Here is an 18,462-nt window from a genome sequence, read left to right on the forward strand (position 1 = left end):
GTATTAAGAAAACAGGTCAATAAAGTCCAAGGTTTGGTGGATTCTTCTAACTTTCCTAATTCCATCACAATAGCTTGGGCCAATATTCTTTAATTCCAAGATTGTAGCTTTACCACAGAAGTAATGTCACCTAATGACTGTGCTTCTGTTGCCTGTTTTTGAAAGGGCAGTTCTTTTGTTACATTTGAAAGGACTTAAAAATGAGAAACATAAGGATTAACTTTTTAATTAGATATAATGATTAGAAACTCTTCATCACAGCAGTTTTCCTTTCATTATAAAAGGGAAGTTGACAGTTTCTGTTCAATTAATGTTCATTGAAATGGTTTTTGAATGAAACTACTGCTGAGTAGAAGGACATCAGAAGGCCTATGACATGATTAAGGGGCTTGCTTTTTGACTTTTTTATGGGGAAAGACCGCTGATTTAAAAGCATTTGTAAAGTTCATAAGACATTATATTTCTGCCCATGAATAATATTTAAGTCTCAGTGCTTATAAAACTGAATGTCACCAACTTTCACCCCTCTGTAAATGTTTGCAATCCTCATATTAACTGACCTTTGATCACATCAACATAGTTCAGTGAAATCAAATTTGCCAGGCTTTATTTTGGTGAAATCCATTGGTGATGATGGTATTGGCTTTCAACTTGAGTTAACCCGGCACTGTCTTGAGTCCATAGTTTAATTTTAAATGATTTGGTTCATTTAATTTGAGGTTTTGCTATTGATGTATTATCGTTCCATATACAACTTCATTTTGAAATGAATAGGCCTGAACCTCATAAGCGATGAGAATAAATACTTTTCATGACTCTGAAACTTGGATTTATTGCCTGTTTTGGCCACAAATCACCTGGTTCTTACACATAAATCCTATCTGAACTCTGCATCTGTAGTACTTACCCCTTCACTTTCTTAACAAATAACTGTAAATATTCTTTCAATAATAAATATTCTTTTCTTATATATTTTTATTGCCTAAAGTACCAAACAGATATTTATCATCCTTACCCCCAAGAAGCCTTCTGTACTTTCTCCTTCCTGATAACATTGATGATATTAATAGTAATGATAATAATGTTGGTGAGAGCCAACATTTATTTACTGTTATTTATTTAGTGCTCTGTTCTAAGAAATGTTAAATATAAGTGATTCATTCAATCCTCACAATGATCCCAGGAGACTGATAACATTATTGTTCATTATTATTATTATTCCCAGTTTACAAGGGGGAAGACTGAGGCTTGGTGAGTAAAAATGATTTACTGAGTAATTTCCCCAAATTTACTCAGTAAATAGTTAATACAACAGACACAGACCCATGCATCATTCTTCAGCAAGATTTTTTTATTATTTGCTGTTCCCTGCCTATAAGCTTTAATCAGGAACTGTCTTCCTCACCACACTATTTTTTTTTTTAATCCAAACTCCATTCCTTTGCTTTTCTATCTACCTTGCCTGCCCTAGTAATCCAAACTTATCTCTTATTGGCTCTTACCTGATCCCAGTTATCTCATCAGGTAAATTGGAAACCTCAAAGTCATTGTCAGTACTCCCCTCTTCTTTCATGTGAAATAGACCAATAAGATATTTCTGAGTGTGTGTGAGACTGTGTGTGTGTGTGTGAGAGAGAGAGAGAAATGAAGGAAAGAAAAGGAGAGGGGTAAAGATAAAGGAGAAAGAGAAAAAAGAGGTAGGAATGGGAAAAGGTAGGGAAGGAAAGAGAGACTTATGCAAACACTAAGACATGTAGTTACTACTCAGTGGAGACTTACTGATTAGAGGGGAAAAATGAGAAGACAAACTTCCAAGGAAGGGCCATTTTGATATCTTTAAAAAGTTGAGACAAAAGTGAATCAGTAAAAAAAATAAATATATATATATAATGGTGTTAATGGAGCAAAATATTTTGAAAACCAATGCTTTAGTCCTGCCCCTGTCACTATCTAAATTGCATAATCATAGGCACATCATTCTGGGTCTCAGTTTCCTCTCTGTAAAATGGACACAAACATCTCAGCCTCATAGGATTATTGTAAGAATCAAAGAAATACATATATGATGAAGAAAATGTAATGAAGATCAGGTTCTTGAAATGCTTATGAGCTATTAAAATGATAAATATCTGACTTATAGACAGAGCTTAGTAATACACAGAAATAAAAATATGTTTAGGCAAAGAAGAAAGATACTAGCTAATGATTATTTATTGGGTGCTTATTTTCTGTTGGGTTTCTTTGGTGGCTGAGAGGTTAAAGAATCTGTCTGCAATGTAGGAAACCTGAGTTTGATCCCTGGGTCAGCAAGATCCCCTAGAGAAGGGAATGGCTACCCACTCCAGTATTCTTGCCTGGAGAATCTCATGGACAGAGGGACCTAGCAGGCTGCAGTCCATAGGCTTGCAAAGAGTCGGACAGGACTGAATCGACTTAGCACACGTGCCCGCCGTATAAATCCTGCTTTTCAAAACCTTGGAAAACAGGAGTACAGTAGGCATGTTGAAAGTGCAATTTAAAAGAATTTCTCTTTCCAACTGAGATTTTTCTGCTTAGCTGTACTTAAGCAGCCTGGAAATAAAAGATAATTTTAACCAAGTATCCTTCATGTTCTAGTTTATTCGGCAAGGCTTTCATTAAGATCAGAGTATCTTAACCTGTCGTGTGATTAGTTTTCTCTAGGCTATTTACTAGAGTGGACCACAAGGCTAAGAGTACCATAAAAGCAAATTCACTCAGGAGAGTTATGTTTTTTTCCTCTTGCATTCCTATCGCAACAGGAGAAACCCTAGCCGCCCCCCTTATATTTAATATACCATGATTTTTAATAAGCGGCGTTGTGAAGCATCACTGGAAACCACCCGGAGGCCCTCAGCGTTTCGGCCCTTGAGACAGCGCTAGGGTGTCTGCTAATGCTGCACAGACTGCAAGGACACAGGGCTGCAGGGACCTCAGAAGGGGGAGAATTCCAGGAATCTGAGAAGGCTGAAAAAACTGGTAATGGTAGTAAAGTGATTATGCTGAAAAGAAGAACTGAGAATGGTCCCCTGTCAGCTATTTATTGATAGTGTGTTCTGCATGCCTGTCGTTCAGCCACTTAGCATATCTTTTACCTCACTTTAAAGTGGTTGTGTTAATTCTGGCTGTCCATATGTCGTGTGGTTTTCGCAATAATCAAATTTATTCATTTATTCAACATACATTCATGAAGCATCTATCTCATGCTAGACACTATATGTTGTTGTTGTTTTGTAGTTGCTAGATCGTGTCTGACTTTTTTGTGACCCCATGAAAGTAACCAACCGGGCTCTTCTGTCCATGGGATTTTCCAGTCAAGAATACTGGAGTGGGGTGCCATTTCCTCCTCCACGGGACCCTCTCGACCCAGGGATCAAACCTGCATCTTGTGCATTGGCAGGCAGATTCTCTAACACTGAGCCACCAGGGCAGCCCAGGTCATAAAATGATAAAGAACTCCTCTGTCCATAATGGGGTGGTCCAACAGTAATCTAGAAGTCAAAAGATTTACATACTAGGTTCCATACACATCCGTGATGGAATGTTCTGATCAGTGTGTAGAACAGAGCTTCTTAATGGGGGAAATGAATTTGGCTCCCTGGAGACAATGGGCAATGCTTGAGATCTATTTGGTTGTCACAACTGGGCGAAGGGAGTGCTGCTGGTGTCTAGTGGGTACAGGCCAGGGAGACTGCTAAGCCTCCTGCAATACACAGTGGAACTGAGACTTGAAGGATAACTGGGAGAGAATTCTGGAGAAGAGGTGGGAGAAGATTTGAGGCAGGGTGACTAGCACTGACATGAGAAGGCACTCCCTCACATTTTAAGCACTGGGAGCAGGCCCGTGGGGCTGGGGCACTGAGCCGGGGGAGATGGCACAAGATAACATCGGTGAAAAGTAGGGTTAGACCAGGAGGGGGAGGATGCAGTGGATACTGTGGGCTCCTGAGATGAAGGCATCTGTCTAGAGCAGCTGAGTGGAAGGACTGGGATTTACCGGATAAGTAAATGAAAGAGAATCAGATTTGAGGGGGAGGAACGGAGGATAAGAGCTCAGAGTTTGAAGGCGTTCAGTCTGAGATGTCTGTGAGATATTTGAGTAGAGATGACCAGCAGGCAGCAGGATATCCAATTCAGGAAAGAAATCTGGGCCAAGAATGAAAATGAGGTATCCATTGGCAGACCAATATTTAAATGAGTGAAGAGAGAGAGGGTAAAAAGTAGAAGGAAAGAATTCCTAGTTGCAAAAGTGCTTTGTCACACTAGAAAAATGCTTCACAAGTGTAAGGAATTCCTGTTATTTATCAAGTACAATGCTCTTAACATCCATCCATATATGAAACATCCATCCCTTTACGGAACAAACCTTTGCTCTCCTTTGTTATATGCTATGTAGGTAATATAGGTAACATTGTTATATGAAAGAAAGTGAAAGTCGCTCAGTCGTGTCTGATTCATTGTGACCCCATGGACTATACACTCCATGGAATTCTCCAGGCCAGAATAGTGGAGCGGGTAGCCTTTCCCTTCTCCAGGGGATCTTCCGAGCCTAGGAATCGAACCCAGGTCTCCCATACTGCAGGCAGATTCTTTACCAGCTGAGCCGCAAGGGAATATACCTATGTTATATCAGTAATGTGATTGGATCTGGGGTATAGAGATTGATAAAATTGACACTTGCTCTCAAAAAGAGACAGAAAAGCAAGTGGGGAAGACAGTAAATTCTTTTTTTTTTTAAACTTTTTATGTATACTGGAGTTTATGTGATTACAATGTTGTGTTACTTTCAGGTATAAAGTGACTCAGTTATACATATACATCTATCTATTATTTTTCAAATTCTATTCCCATTTAGGTCATTATATAATATTGAGCAGAGTGCCCTGTTCTTTGCAGTGGATCTTTGTTGGTTACAGTGAAGTCTTTATGTCCTATAAATGAGTTTGTATAGCTTTCCTTCTGTCAGGAGAGTCCAGAGGAGAAGGGCTGAGGGCTCTTGAAGTGGGCAAAGATGAGGAAGACAGATTTGACCTGCCTTGTGTTTCTATCCGGGTTAGCCCTGGCTTTAACACTGGCCTGAGGTTTACATGCTGTGACCTAGCATTTGGTAGAACTATGTTCAGACAAGACTTGGTGTCCTGCCCGCTTCAGTCAGTTTCTCTGGGACCCTCTGCTTTCTGCCCCTTATAGATTTGGGCTTATGATTCCGAGGGCTTCCTGTGTAGCTCAAATGGTAAAGAATCTGCCTGCGATGCAGGAGTGAAAGTGAACGTGAAGTTGCTCAGTCGTGTCCGACTCTCTGCGACCCCGTGGACTGTAGCCCTCCAGGTTCCTCTGTTCTTGGGATTCTCCAGGCAAGATTACTGGAGGGAGTTGCCATTTCCTTCTCCAGGGGATCTTCCCAACCCAGGGATGGAAGCCGGGTCTCCTGCATTGCAGGCAGATGCTTTATCCTCTGAGCCACCAGGGAAGCCGGAGACCCAGGTTCAATCCCCCAGTTGGGAAGATACCCTGGAGAAAGGAATGGCAACTCCCTCCAGTATTCTTGCCTGGAGAATCCCAAGAACAGAGGAACCTGGCGGGCTACAGTCCATGGGGTCGCAGAGAGTCAGACAAGATAGAGTGACTAACTGTACTACTGTGATTCCAAAGACTGCTCAGTGTATCGAGTAGCACTTAATCACGATCACTTGCATCTCTTAAGCACATAAGAAATATATCGACTGATTAAATATATAGCACAATTCTCTATGAACTTTGGTATCCCACAGGTCAGGTCATGCCCTCTGGAATACTGTCGCATACAGTATAAATTCATGTTCTCTTTTATTTTGTTAAAGTCATATGACTCTTACCCCGTCAAAAAAAGTGTCACTTTTCCTTAAAGAGGAGAACATGAGTCAGTCAGATAGGAGCTTTTGATAAAAGCCATGGCCAAACTCACCAGACATCTTTGGAAACACTGAAGATCTGGATAAATATACTAACATATGTTTCTGAAGTTTTCATATACTTTTATCTATTTTAGGCCCTAGTAATAAAAATAGTATCAAATGAACATTGAAAGACTCTGTGTGGTTCCAGACACCGTGCAGGCACTGACTATCCATTGGCTTCTCTTTTCTGATCCTACAGTTTAGTTGGGGAAACTAGAAATTAAAAAAATAATAAATATATTCTAAATTAAGATAGGGAGAATGAACATTAGGAGGATATACACTTAGACTGGGGTGTGATGGTAATCAGGAAAGACAAATCTGAAAGTACATAAATATTTACTGATCACTGGTCAAATGCATGTTAAACAGAGAACCAAAAGATATGAATTTATCTTAGATCTTGCTTCTTTATTACGTTAGCTAGTTAGTGTTAGTCACTCAGTCTGTCCAACTCTTTGCAACCCCATGGACTATAAGCCGCCAGACTTCTCTGTCCATACTTAATTATTTAATGCTTACTTATTATATTAATACATTAAAATGAAATTAATTTCTCAAAGAATAATAGTGATAACTGTCTACTAGTCTCCAATCTAAAGTTTTACAAATATTAACTCATTTAATCCTCAACAATCCTATGAGGCAAGTACTGTTATAATCTCAAATTTACAGAGAAGCAGCAGAAGCAAAGAGAAACTAAGGATCTTGTCCAAGGTCGTGTGGTTGGTATGTGGTGAAGCAAGCTAATGGTAACTTCTGTGGTCCTATTTCTGTATCTGTAAATTGAAAATAATATCTTCACGGAAAGAAGATGGCTGCTGCATGGGAAAGTAGTTTTCTAAGAAGTATGATGGTAGTTTTCTATCCTTATAATTTATTTAATAGCAATCACAATATCATTATTACAATGTAGGCTCTGAACTTGAAATATTATGAGAAGAGAAAACCAGAAATTTTAAGATGAAGGGGCCCACCCTCAAGAGTTTACTCTCTTTCTAAAAAGATTATCAGCAAGGACGATAATGCACATTTCAAAATCACATGGGATATTGCTAGTTTAAGGCCATACTTATAAATTCTTAGTTGAGAGAAAAAAGGAGATTATTGAGGATTAAAGTCTATCCATAAATCACTGAATTAGAGCCTCTGAAGGACATCTGAGGGCTGATTGAGTCTAACTTCTATATTTTTAGATGAGTGATTGGAGCTTGTCAAAGCAAAATGACAGAACCAAGTTCTTGCTGCTAATCAGGGCAAGAATCATAGCTAAGAGTAAAGCTCCTGGATATGATATCTCAGCCCTTTCCTCTGGTTGAACTTTTTCATATTCTTTGCTTTCCTTCCTGCAGGAAAGTCAGTGCTTTCTAACCACCTCCCCACCCTAGGGAGATGGATCAACCTATCAGATTATAACATTAAATGCTAACAGAAATCATTACTTTGGATAAAGCCCAGGAGAATGAGACTTTCTGATTATTTTTCTAGGAACTTTTTAAGGAAATTTTCAAAATAGCTTCAATGATGTCTAATTGATATTCAATGAACTGTGCATATTTAAGATCTACAAATTGATGTTTTGACATATGAAACTATCCACTTATGATAATGAACATATCCTTCACCCTCAGAAGTGTCTTCATACCTCTTTGTAATGCCTCCAGCCCACTCCCTCCCTCTGCCATCGTACCTGCCCATCAGCAGTCTCTCCTTGCCATCCCTATAGGTTAGCCAACATTTCCTACAGTCTATATTAATGGAACCATGCAGTATATGTCCTTTCTGCTTCTTTCATTAAACAAGACTATTTCGAGATTCACCCATGTGTTGTGGGTATCAATAGTTCATTCCGTTTTGGTGCTGAATATCATTCCATTGTTTGGATATATCACAATTTACTTACCCACTCACTTGTTTCCAGTTTTTTACTATTACAAATAAGGCTGCTATAAATGTTTTTATACAAGCCTTCAAATCAACATATACTTTCATTTGTCTTGGATAAATACCTAGGAGTAGTAGAATGGTTAAATCTTAGAAGGTACATGTTTAACTTTTTAAGAACCCGTGAAACCATTTATATTCCCACCAGCAGTGTATGAGGAGTCCAATATTATACATCTTAATGAATCATTGATATGGTCAGTTTTTCTTTAGTATTATTCCTTCTAATTGGAGTGTGGGAGTATTTTTATTTCTCTAATAATAGTGTTACTCTTTCCCATGCTCATTTGAGACATATATATCTTCATTTATGGTGTCTATTAAAATGCTTTGCTCATTTTTGACTCTTTTATTATTAGCTTTGAGAGTTCCTCATATATTTTAGAAACAAATCCTATATTAAATATATAGTTTGTAACTTTGCTTGCATTTTCTGACTTGTCTTTTCATTCTCCTAACAGTATTTCATGGAACAGAAAATTTCCATTTCTCAGTGTCCAATTTATCAACTATTTTTCTCTCATGGTTGTGCTTTTGGTGTTGTATCTAACACCAAATATCTTTAGATCACAAAGATATTCTGTGTTTTAGAAGTTCCACTTTAGGCTTTATATGTAGTTCTATATTCTATCTTGATTTATGTAGTAAGAAGTGTACATCAAAGTTTGTTATTTTGCATATGGGTATCTAATTATTGCACCAACATTTGTTGAAAAGATTACCTTTTCTTTATTGAATTGCCTTTGCAACTTTGTTGAAAATCAATTGGCTACAGGTGTGTGGGTTGATTCCTGGAGTTTCTAGTCCGTTGTGTACATGCTAAGTCGCTTCAATCGTGTCTGACTCTTTGCTACCCCATGGACTGTAGCCCTCCAGGATCCTCTCTCCATAGGATTCTCCAGGCAAGAATACTGGAATGGGTTGTCATTTCCTCCTCCAGGGAATCTTCTCAACCCAGGGATCAAATCTGAGTCTCTTTTGTCTCCTGCATTGGCAGGTGGCCTCTTTACCACTGGTGTCACTTGGAAAGACCTATTCTATTCCACTGATCTGTTTATCTGTTCACGAGTGCCGAGTTGTTTGATTACCTTTAGCTGTACAATAAGTCTAGAAAACAGGTAGTATTGTTTCTCTGATTTTATTTTTCTTTTTCAGAGTTGTTTTGGCTAGTCTAGATTCTTTGGCTTTCCCTATGATTTTAGAATCAGCTTGTACGTTTCTCTGAAACAAATAAGCAAACAGATAACCTTGTAGGGGTTTTGATTGGGTATGCATTGTACTGAACCTATAATTTTCAGTGTATGACATCTTAACAATATTGAGTCTTATTACCCAGGAACTTCATGTGTCTCTCCATTAGTATGTCTTTAATTTCACTGAGAAAAGGTTTGTGGTTTTCAGTGCACATGACTTATAAATATTTTATAAAGTGTATCCTTAAGTTTTTTATGTTTATAACCTTATGGTAAATAGTATTATCATTTTATTTTTCATTTATTTTTTGCTGGTAAAGAAAAAAAATTGGTTGTTGTATACTGATCTTATGTTCTGCAATTTTGCTAAGCTCACTTATAAATTCTGAAGTTTAGATTCCAGGAGATTTTCTACACAGACAGTTATGTCAAAAGTAAAGAAAGATACTTTTATTTTTTTCTTCTCCAACATTTTTTCTTGACCTGTTTAACTGTCTAGAACCTTTCAGACAATGCTGAACAGAAATAGTAAGAAGGGGCATCCTTATTTTGTCCTGAGAGATTTTTTTCCTTTCCTTAACCAGGAATTGATATTGGTTTTTGCAAAGTGTTTTCTTTGTGCCTATTGAGCACAGGTTTTTTTCCTTTCTTTTTCTTTTCTTTAAATGTTTGTAATATGGTGAATTATATTAGGTAATTTTTAAGGGTTAAACCTACTTGATTATGATGTATTACTCCCTTTATATGTTATTAGATTCAATCTGCTAAAATTTGTTTAGAATTTTTTTTTCATATATATTAACGAGGGCATGGGCTTCCCTGGTGGCTCAGTGGCAAAGAACAGGCCTTTCAAGCAGGAGATGTGAGTTCAATACCTGGGTCGGGAAGGTCCGCTGGTGAAGGAAATGGCAACCCACTCCAGTATTCTTGCCTGGGAAACCCCATGGACAGAGGAGCCTGATGGAATACTGTCCATGTTGTAGCAAAAATGTCAGATATGATGGAGCAACAAAGCAACAATGAGGGCATATGAATATTTGCTTTTCTTCTAACACTTTCATCTAGTTTGGTACCAAGCTATTGATGGCCTCCAAAAAAAAAAAAAAAAAAAAGAGCAACCTGTATTTTTTTTCCTCTTCAGTTCTCTGAAAGAATTTGTGTAGAATTAATTTTTTTTTTCTTAAATGGAATTCATCAAAAGGCATCTGGTCCTGGAGTTTCCTGGGGGTTAAGTTTTTAGTTAAAAAATAAAAACTTTATTAGGAATATGGCATAGCTATTTAGATTACTTATTTTTCTTGAGTGAGCTTTAGCAGCTTAAAACTCTCAAGGAATTGTTCCATATATGAGGTCAAATATATTGGTATAAAGTTGTTTCCAAGATTTCCTTATTAGACCTTCCATGGCTATAGGATCTGTAGTAATGCTACACTCATTTCTAAGCTTGAAAATTTTTCTTTTTTTCATTAGTCTTGCTAACAGGTTTTCAATTGTATTGATACTCTCAAAGAAGTAGCTGTTAGTTTTATTTTTTTCTATTTTTCCCTTTTCTTCTGTCTTATTTGGCTTCAATTTGCTAGATTCTTTTTCTATTTTAATAAGGTGTAAGCTGAGATCATTAATTTAACATTTTCTTTCTTTTCAAATATAAGTCTTTAGTGATATATAGTGTTAGTTGCTCAGTCATGTATGATTCTTTGTGAGCCTGTCTGCTAGCACGCCAGGCACCTCTGTCCATGGGATTCTCTAGGCAAAAATACTGGAGTGGGTAGCCATCCCCTTCTCCTGGGGATCTTCCTGACCCAGGGATCAAACTCAGGTCTCTTGCATTGCAAGCAGATTCTTTACTATCTAAGCTACCATAGAAAATCTATTATTTCCTTCAGTCAGTTCAGTTCAGTCACTCAGTCATGTCAGACTATTTGCCACCCCATGGACTGCAGCACGCCAGTCTTCCCTGTCCATTACCAACTCCGAGAGCTTGCTCAAACTCTTGTCCATCGAGTCAGTGATGCCATCCAGCCATCTCATCCTCTATCATCCCCTTCTCCTCCTGACTTCAATCTTTCCCAGCATCAGTGCCTTTTCCAATGAGTCAGTTCTTTGCATCAACTGGCCAAAGTATGGGAGTTTCAGCTTCAACATCAGTCCTTCCAATCAATATTCAGGACTGATTTTCTTTAGGATTGACTGGTTGGATCGCCTTGCAGTCCAAGGGAGGCTAAAGAGTCTTCTTCAACACCACAGTTCAAAAGCATCAGTTCTTTGATGCCCAGCTTTCTTTGTAGTACAACTCTCAATCCACACATGACTACTGGGAAAACCATAACTTTGATTAGATGGACCTTTGTTGGCAGAGTAATGTCTCTGCTTTTTAATATGTTGTCTAGGTTGGTCATAGCTTTTCTTCCAAGGAACAAGCGTCTTTTAATTTTATGGCTGCAGTCACTATCTACAGTGATTTTGGACCCCCCCCCAAAATAAAGTCTGTCACTGTTTCCATTGTTTCCCTATCTATTTGCCATGAAGTGATGGGACTGGGTGCCATGATCTTAGTTTTTTGAATGTTGAGTTTTACGCCAAGTTTTTCACTCTTCTCTTTCACGTTCATCAAGAGGCTCTTTAGTTCCTCTTTTCTTTCTGCCATAACGGTGGTGTCATCAGTGTATCTGGGGTTATTGATATTTCTCCCGGCAGTCTTGATTCCAGCTTGTGCTTCATCCAGCTTGGCATTTTGCATGATGTACTCTGCATAAAAGTTAAATAAGCAGGGTGATAGCATACAGCCTTGACGTACTCCTTTCCCGATTTTGAACCAGTCTGTTGTTCCATGTCCAGTTCTAACCATTGCTTCCTGACCCACATACAGATTTCTCAGGAGGCAGGTCAGGTGGTCTGGTATGCCCATCTTTTGAAGAATTTTCCACACTTTGTTGTGATCCAAACAGTCAAAGGTTTTGGCATAATCAATAAAGCAGAAGTAAATGTTTTTTTGGAACTCACTTGCTTTTTTGATGATCCAATGGATGTTGGCAATTTGATCTTTGGTTCCTCTGCCTTTTCTAAATCCACCTTGAACATCTGGAAGTTCATGGTTCACATATTGTTGAAGCCTGGCTTGGAGAATTTTGAGCATTACTTTGCTAGTGTGTGAGATGAGTGCAATTGTGTGGTAGTTTGAACATTCTTTGGCACTGCCTTGGATTGGAATGAATACTGACCTTTTCCAGTCCTGTGGTCACTGCTGAGTTTCCAAATTTGCTTGTGTATGGAGTGCAGCACTTTCACAGCATCATCTTTTAGAATTTGAAGTAGCTCAGCTGGAATTCTATCACTTCTACTAGCTTTGTTCATAGTGATGCTTCCTAATGCCCCCTTGGCTTCTCATTCCAGGATATCTGGCTCTAGATAAGTGATCACACCATCTTGGTTATCTGGGTCCTGAAGATCTTTTTTGTGTATAGTTCTTATTTCCTTAAGTACTGCTTTAAGGGCATCCAACAAATGTTGATACATTGTAGTTTTATTTCATTCAGTTCAAAATGCATTCTCACTTACTTTTGATTTCTTCTTTGGCCACTAGGTAATTTAAAAGTGTGTTATTTGCTTGTCAAATATTTTGGGAATTTTCAGAAATTGTTCTGTTGTTGAAACAACTTAATGTTACTATGGTAAGAGAATATATTTTCTTTGGCCTGAATTCTTTTAAATTTATTATAATTTGATCTATGGCTCAGAATATGCTCTGTCTTGGTAAATGTTCCATGAGCACTTGCGAAGATTGCTGTTATAGGGTGGAATGTGTTTTTAAAGGTGCATACTCAGTCACTTCAGTCATGTCTGACTCTGCGACCCTATGGACTGTAGCCCTCCAGGCTCCTCTGTCCATAGGACTCTCCAGGTAAGATTACTTTATAGTGGGTTGCCATGCCCTCCTCCAGGGAATCTTCCTGACCCAGGGATTGAACCCACAGTTTCTGCAGGTGGATCTTTTAACTGCTGAGCCACCGGGGAAGTCCAGGTTTTTTAAAGGTATATTAGCCTAAATTGATGGATGGTTTCATAAAGGTTTTACATATCCTTATAGATAGTAACTGCTTAGTATATTAATTATTCAGAGCAGTATAAGGAAACCTTCAATTATAATTATGAATTTGTCTATTTCCCTTATTGCTTCGTTTTCTCCAGAAAACCATTTCTGTATCCTCAATTTAGCAAGTTCACTGGGTTCCAGCTGGATCCCATTTCTCTGTGATGTGGCCTAGACATTCAAGGTGGTCAATGGGGCAGTCACACGACTTATCTTGTTTGTTTCCTATCTCCCAGAGTTCACTGATGTTTCTTCTGTGTCCATATTTGACTCATTGTTTCATATATTTTGTTCAGTTTTTTTTTTTTCAGATAGGAATGTAAATCATTGCTCCAGTTCTGTTGTCACAAAGTTATATTTAAGCCACTCCCAGCAGAAAGCTTTCAAATACAGACCTGTTTGAGCATGGCAATACTACCAAATAAAAAGTACTTTTAACATTCTAAGTCCTTTAATCTAATTTAGCGGTATTTCAATAGTATGGACATATGGCCTAGTGACTGAGGATTTAACAGAAAATAGTAGCCATTACATATCAGGCATTGTGCTCACAAGAAGAAAATACGTATAACATTCTACTCTGTGGGCAGAGCTAAATGCATACTGAGGGGCAGTTGGAAATAAGTAGAGAATTGACATTAAGAGCTATTTCAAATCCTGAAAGATGATGCTATGAAAGTGCTGCACTCAATATGCCAGCAAATTTGGAAAACTCAGCAGTGGCCACAGGACTGGAAAAGGTCAGTTTTCATTCCAATCCCAAAGAAAGGCAATGCCAAAGAATGCTCAAACTACCTCACAGTTGCACTCATCTCACATGCTAGTAAAGTAATGCTCAAAATTCTCCAAGCCAGGCTTCAGCAATACGTGAAACATGAACCTCCTGCTGTTCAAGCTGGTTTTAGAAAAGGCAGAGGAACCAGAGATCAAATCGCCAACATCTGCTGGATCATGGAAAAAGCAAGAGAGTTCCAGAAAAACATCTATTTCTGCTTAATTGACTATGCCAAAGCCTATAACTATGTGGATCACAATAAACTGTGGAAAATTCTGAAAGAGATGGGAATACCAGACCACCTAACCTGCCTCTTGAAAAATCTGTATGCAGGTCAGGAAGCAACAGTTAGAACTGGACATGGAACAACAGACTGATTCCAATTTAACTTATATGCAGAGTACATCATGAGAAACGCTGGACTGGAAGAAACACAAGCTGGAATCAAGATTGCTGGGAGAAACATCAATAACCTCAGATATGCAGATGACACCACCTTTATGGCAGAAAGTGAAGAGGAACTAAGAAGCCTCTTAATGAAAGTAAAAGAGGGGAGTGGAAAAGTTGGCTTAAAGCTCAACATTCAGAAAACGAAAATTATGGCATCTGGTCCCATCACTTCATGGGAAATAGATGGGGAAACAGTGGAAACAGTGTCAGACTTTATTTTTGGGGGCTCCAAAATCACTGCAGATGGTGATTGCAGCCATGAAATTAAAAGATGCTTACTCCTTGGAAAAAAAGTTATGAGCAACCTAGATAGCATACTGAAAAGCAGAGACATTACTTTGCTGACTAAGGTCCGTCTAGTCAAGGCTATGGTTTTTCCTGTGGTCATGTATGGATGTGACAATTGGACTGTCAAGAAAGCTGAGTGCCAAAGAATTGATGCTTTTGAACTGTGGTGTTGGAGAAGACTCTTGAGAGTCCCTTGGACTGCAAGGAGATCCAACCAGTCCATTCTGAAGGAGATCAGCTCTCGGATTTCTTTGGAAGGAATGATGCTAAAGCTGAAACTTCAGTACTTTGGCCACCTCATGAGAAGAGTTGACTCATTGGAAAAGACTTTGATGCTGGGAGGGATTAGGGGCAGGAGGAGAAGGGGACGACAGAGGATGAGATGGCTGGGATGGCATCACAGACTCGATGGACGTGAGTCTGAGTGAACTCCGGGAGTTGGTGATGGACAGGGAGGCCTGGCATGCTGTGATTCATGGGGTCGCAAAGAGTCGGACACGCCTGAGTGACTGAACTGAACTGAACTGAACTGAACTGACATTATATAATATTTATCTTTTTATCTTAATGCTTACTTAGCACATAGTAGAGCTCAATAAATATTTATTAAACTGAGCCAAATTGAATTACATCAAACATTAGATCAGGTTAAGACTCATGGTGGACTCCACTTGAATATCAAAGGTAATAGACTTTTAGAACTTACAGAAGTGATTGGGTATGAGAAAAAACATGATATATGTACTGAATAAACAAAAAAGCAATATGACTGAAATGATTGAGCCCCCTAAACCCTCCAAAGTATATCAATATTCCTATTTTAGAGCGTAAGGAATAAATATATGACATTTGCTCTCTCGTGAGGTTTAGTTTCACTGAATTTATGCACACTGATGCTCTAAGAATTGGTTAAAGCTAAGATTGATTAGCATTAGGAACAGGAAGCTATTGACATTTTATTCAAGAATAATAATTGTATTCAATAATTGTTACTTGACTCCAGTAACAATCATGAAAAAGCCAAAGTGTTAGTCGCTCTGTTGTGTCTGACTTTTCATGACCCCATGTACTATAGCCCACCAGGCTCCTCTGTCCGTGGAATTCTCCAGGCAAGAATACTTGAATGGGTTGCCATGCTCTTCTCCAAGGGATCTTCCTGACTTGAGGATCCAAGCCAGGTCTCTTGCATTGCAAGTGGATTCTTTACCATCTGAGCCTTGGGGTCATGTTTTTTCTTTTTTTCCCTGAAACAATGAGTAATGATCTTTTCCACTCTGACCCTTTATTCTAGCTCTTCTTCTTCAGGAAGGCCCCCTACCTATCTCTGAAAGTCCAAATTATACCCTAACTTCAATCTCTAGCCAAGTGCTAAATCTTCTATGAAGCTGCCCTAATTTTTCCTAGTTGATGTAATTTTTCTTTTTCATTTTATAAATAGTTTATACCAGCTCTTTTATGACACCTACCCTTTTTTAACGTCTTTTTTGTTATTTGTGCCCATGTATCATCCTTTCAATTAAACTCTAAGCTCCTTAAAAACAAAAATCAACATCGGATATATCCATTTGCCCATAATAGAGTGAAAAAATGTAGCACATGGGAGATACTTGATATACTTCTTGGATCAATAAATGAATGAATGCATGATTCCAAGAGTGTTTTTCATGTAGAGTTTCTACATGCAGACTGTGGATTCTCTACCTTTTGGCCAAAGAGTAAGGAAAGAAGAATCTTTTAAATGATGCTGCTTAAATGAAAAACACAAGAAGGAATTTGATGAACAATAGGTAAAAGAAGTCCAGGGCAGGATAGAAGACCCAGAGACTGAGGTCTGGAGTAATGATGAATCTTTGTTCAAATATTCAGAAAGCATATTTTGGAGGGTAACTTAGAAAACAACTTTTATTTTCCTCTTGTTTGATCAGAAATACAAATACCTGCTAGTGAAGGAACACTTTCTGGGAGTTGGGGGCTGGCTGGTCGACAGTGCACGAGGAAGGAGCATGTGGCTGGGGCAGATGGGAGAGTATAGGGCCGGCGGAGGAGGGCCTGTGGGTGTGAGCTAAACAGAAGAACACCATGAATGGGGGAAGAGAAGGTTGCTTGAATTGATACCGAAAAACAAATTGTCTAATGGCAGGAGCCTTATGGTGTGTACTCATGAAATATTAAGGAAAAGCAGCCTCCTTGCAACTTAGCCCAGGTAGAAATTTTGAAAGATCAGTTCTACCTGCAATTCCTTCAGTGCAGAATTGAAAAATAAATGAGATAAGAGGTAAAACTTTGCCTTTGAGACTCACACACAGCAAGGTCATTAGTATGAACTCACCCACCATCACCAGGGTACAAATGCAGAAAATCTAGGTAACCCAAATCATGCAGCTCTTCTAAAAATAATACAGCAAAAAATCCTTCATTTATGTTATCATGCTGTTTTCTACAATTTGTACCTTGTTTTACACTCCTTGGATTTTCTAGGTCAATTAAAAGCACAAATTACTCATCATGCTACGTATTGCCCTCAGCTTAGCCCTTACTCCTAAAAAGACATGAATAGATACCCCCATTGTTGGCTGCGTAATTAGTCCTGAGAACATAAATTCCTTTGGAACTTCAAAGTGCTTAGTGCCTTACAAGGTGCATTATCCCTTGCCTCAGTGATCTGACAATCTAAGGGCTAGTGGAGCCACACCTTACCTTGTGGGCTCCTGTCTTAAGGGAAGGAACATTCAAAGTATGTTGCTCATGCTGTTGAGTTTTTACTTAGGTTCAGCTTACACCTTTTGTTGGGCTTGCCAGGTGGCTCAGTGGTAAAGAACCTGCCTGCCAATGCAGAACATGCCGATTCGCTCCCTGGGTCAGGAAGATCCCCTGGAGAAAAGAATGGCACCCACTCCAGTATTCTTGCCTGGAAAATCCCATGGAGGGAGGATCCTGGGGGGCTATAGTCCAGGGAGGGGGGGGTGTTGCAAAAAGTTGGACACAACTGAATGACTGAGCCTGCCTACATACCTTTTTGCTAAAGTGTGCAAGCAACTTCTTTTGAATTAACATATTCCAGTGATGTGCAGCCCACTGCAGGTCCCTGGAATATTTGAAGGTTCGCTTTTCCTGGCATTGTTTATGTAAATTCTACCTAGAAGAAGAACTAAATGTGCCTTTTACCTAACATATGAAACAATAGAAAGGTCTTCTAATTACTCTTGGATTTTAAGATAAATTATCGACTCCTGTTGTACTCAGAGATTTTCTAGCTAGTTTTTAGAAATAACCCTAGAAAAATAACTGCAGTTAATAAAGGCAGTAATAACCTATAGATGAAAAATATATCACATCTAGATCATAGCTAAACTGAGAGAAAAATTGGACATATTAAATGACACTGTGAGAAGGCACAGTGTGTATTTCACACAGAGCAGACACCTGCCTCTGTGTGTGTCTCTGTGTGTGTGTGTGTGTGTGTAACCCACTCCCTTCAATTTTACTACTTTTCACAAGCTATTCAAATTCTACCTCCGGGGCCTGCCACCCAAATCTTCTGGTGGAAATATTTTATTTTTTACATTTCTCTCCCTCCTACTTCTTTCCCCCCACACACTTATGGTATGTGCAGTTTCGCCAGATCCGTGTAAAGACAGGGCAACACTGATGGGATTGCTTTTCACAAGTGTGGGAACGAAAATCCTTCCCAATGAAAACATCTGTCTCTGTTCAAGTCATGCCCAGTTATCCCCCAAAAGAAATGTTCTGATTAACTTTTTTTTGAAA

The 18,462-nt window shown here is 38.7% G+C and overlaps 1 protein-coding gene across 14 annotated transcripts in view; it reads left to right on the forward strand.

Annotated features, from left to right (window-relative positions):
- DLG2 (discs large MAGUK scaffold protein 2) overlaps positions 1-18,462 on the forward strand; it is a 2,338,778-nt gene that overhangs the window by 1,422,087 nt on the left and 898,229 nt on the right. The window lies entirely within an intron of this gene.

The sequence above is a fragment of the Oryx dammah genome, unplaced genomic scaffold (genome assembly GCF_014754425.2).
Source record: "Oryx dammah isolate SB20612 unplaced genomic scaffold, SCBI_Odam_1.1 HiC_scaffold_15, whole genome shotgun sequence".
Taxonomy (NCBI): Eukaryota; Metazoa; Chordata; class Mammalia; order Artiodactyla; family Bovidae; genus Oryx; species Oryx dammah.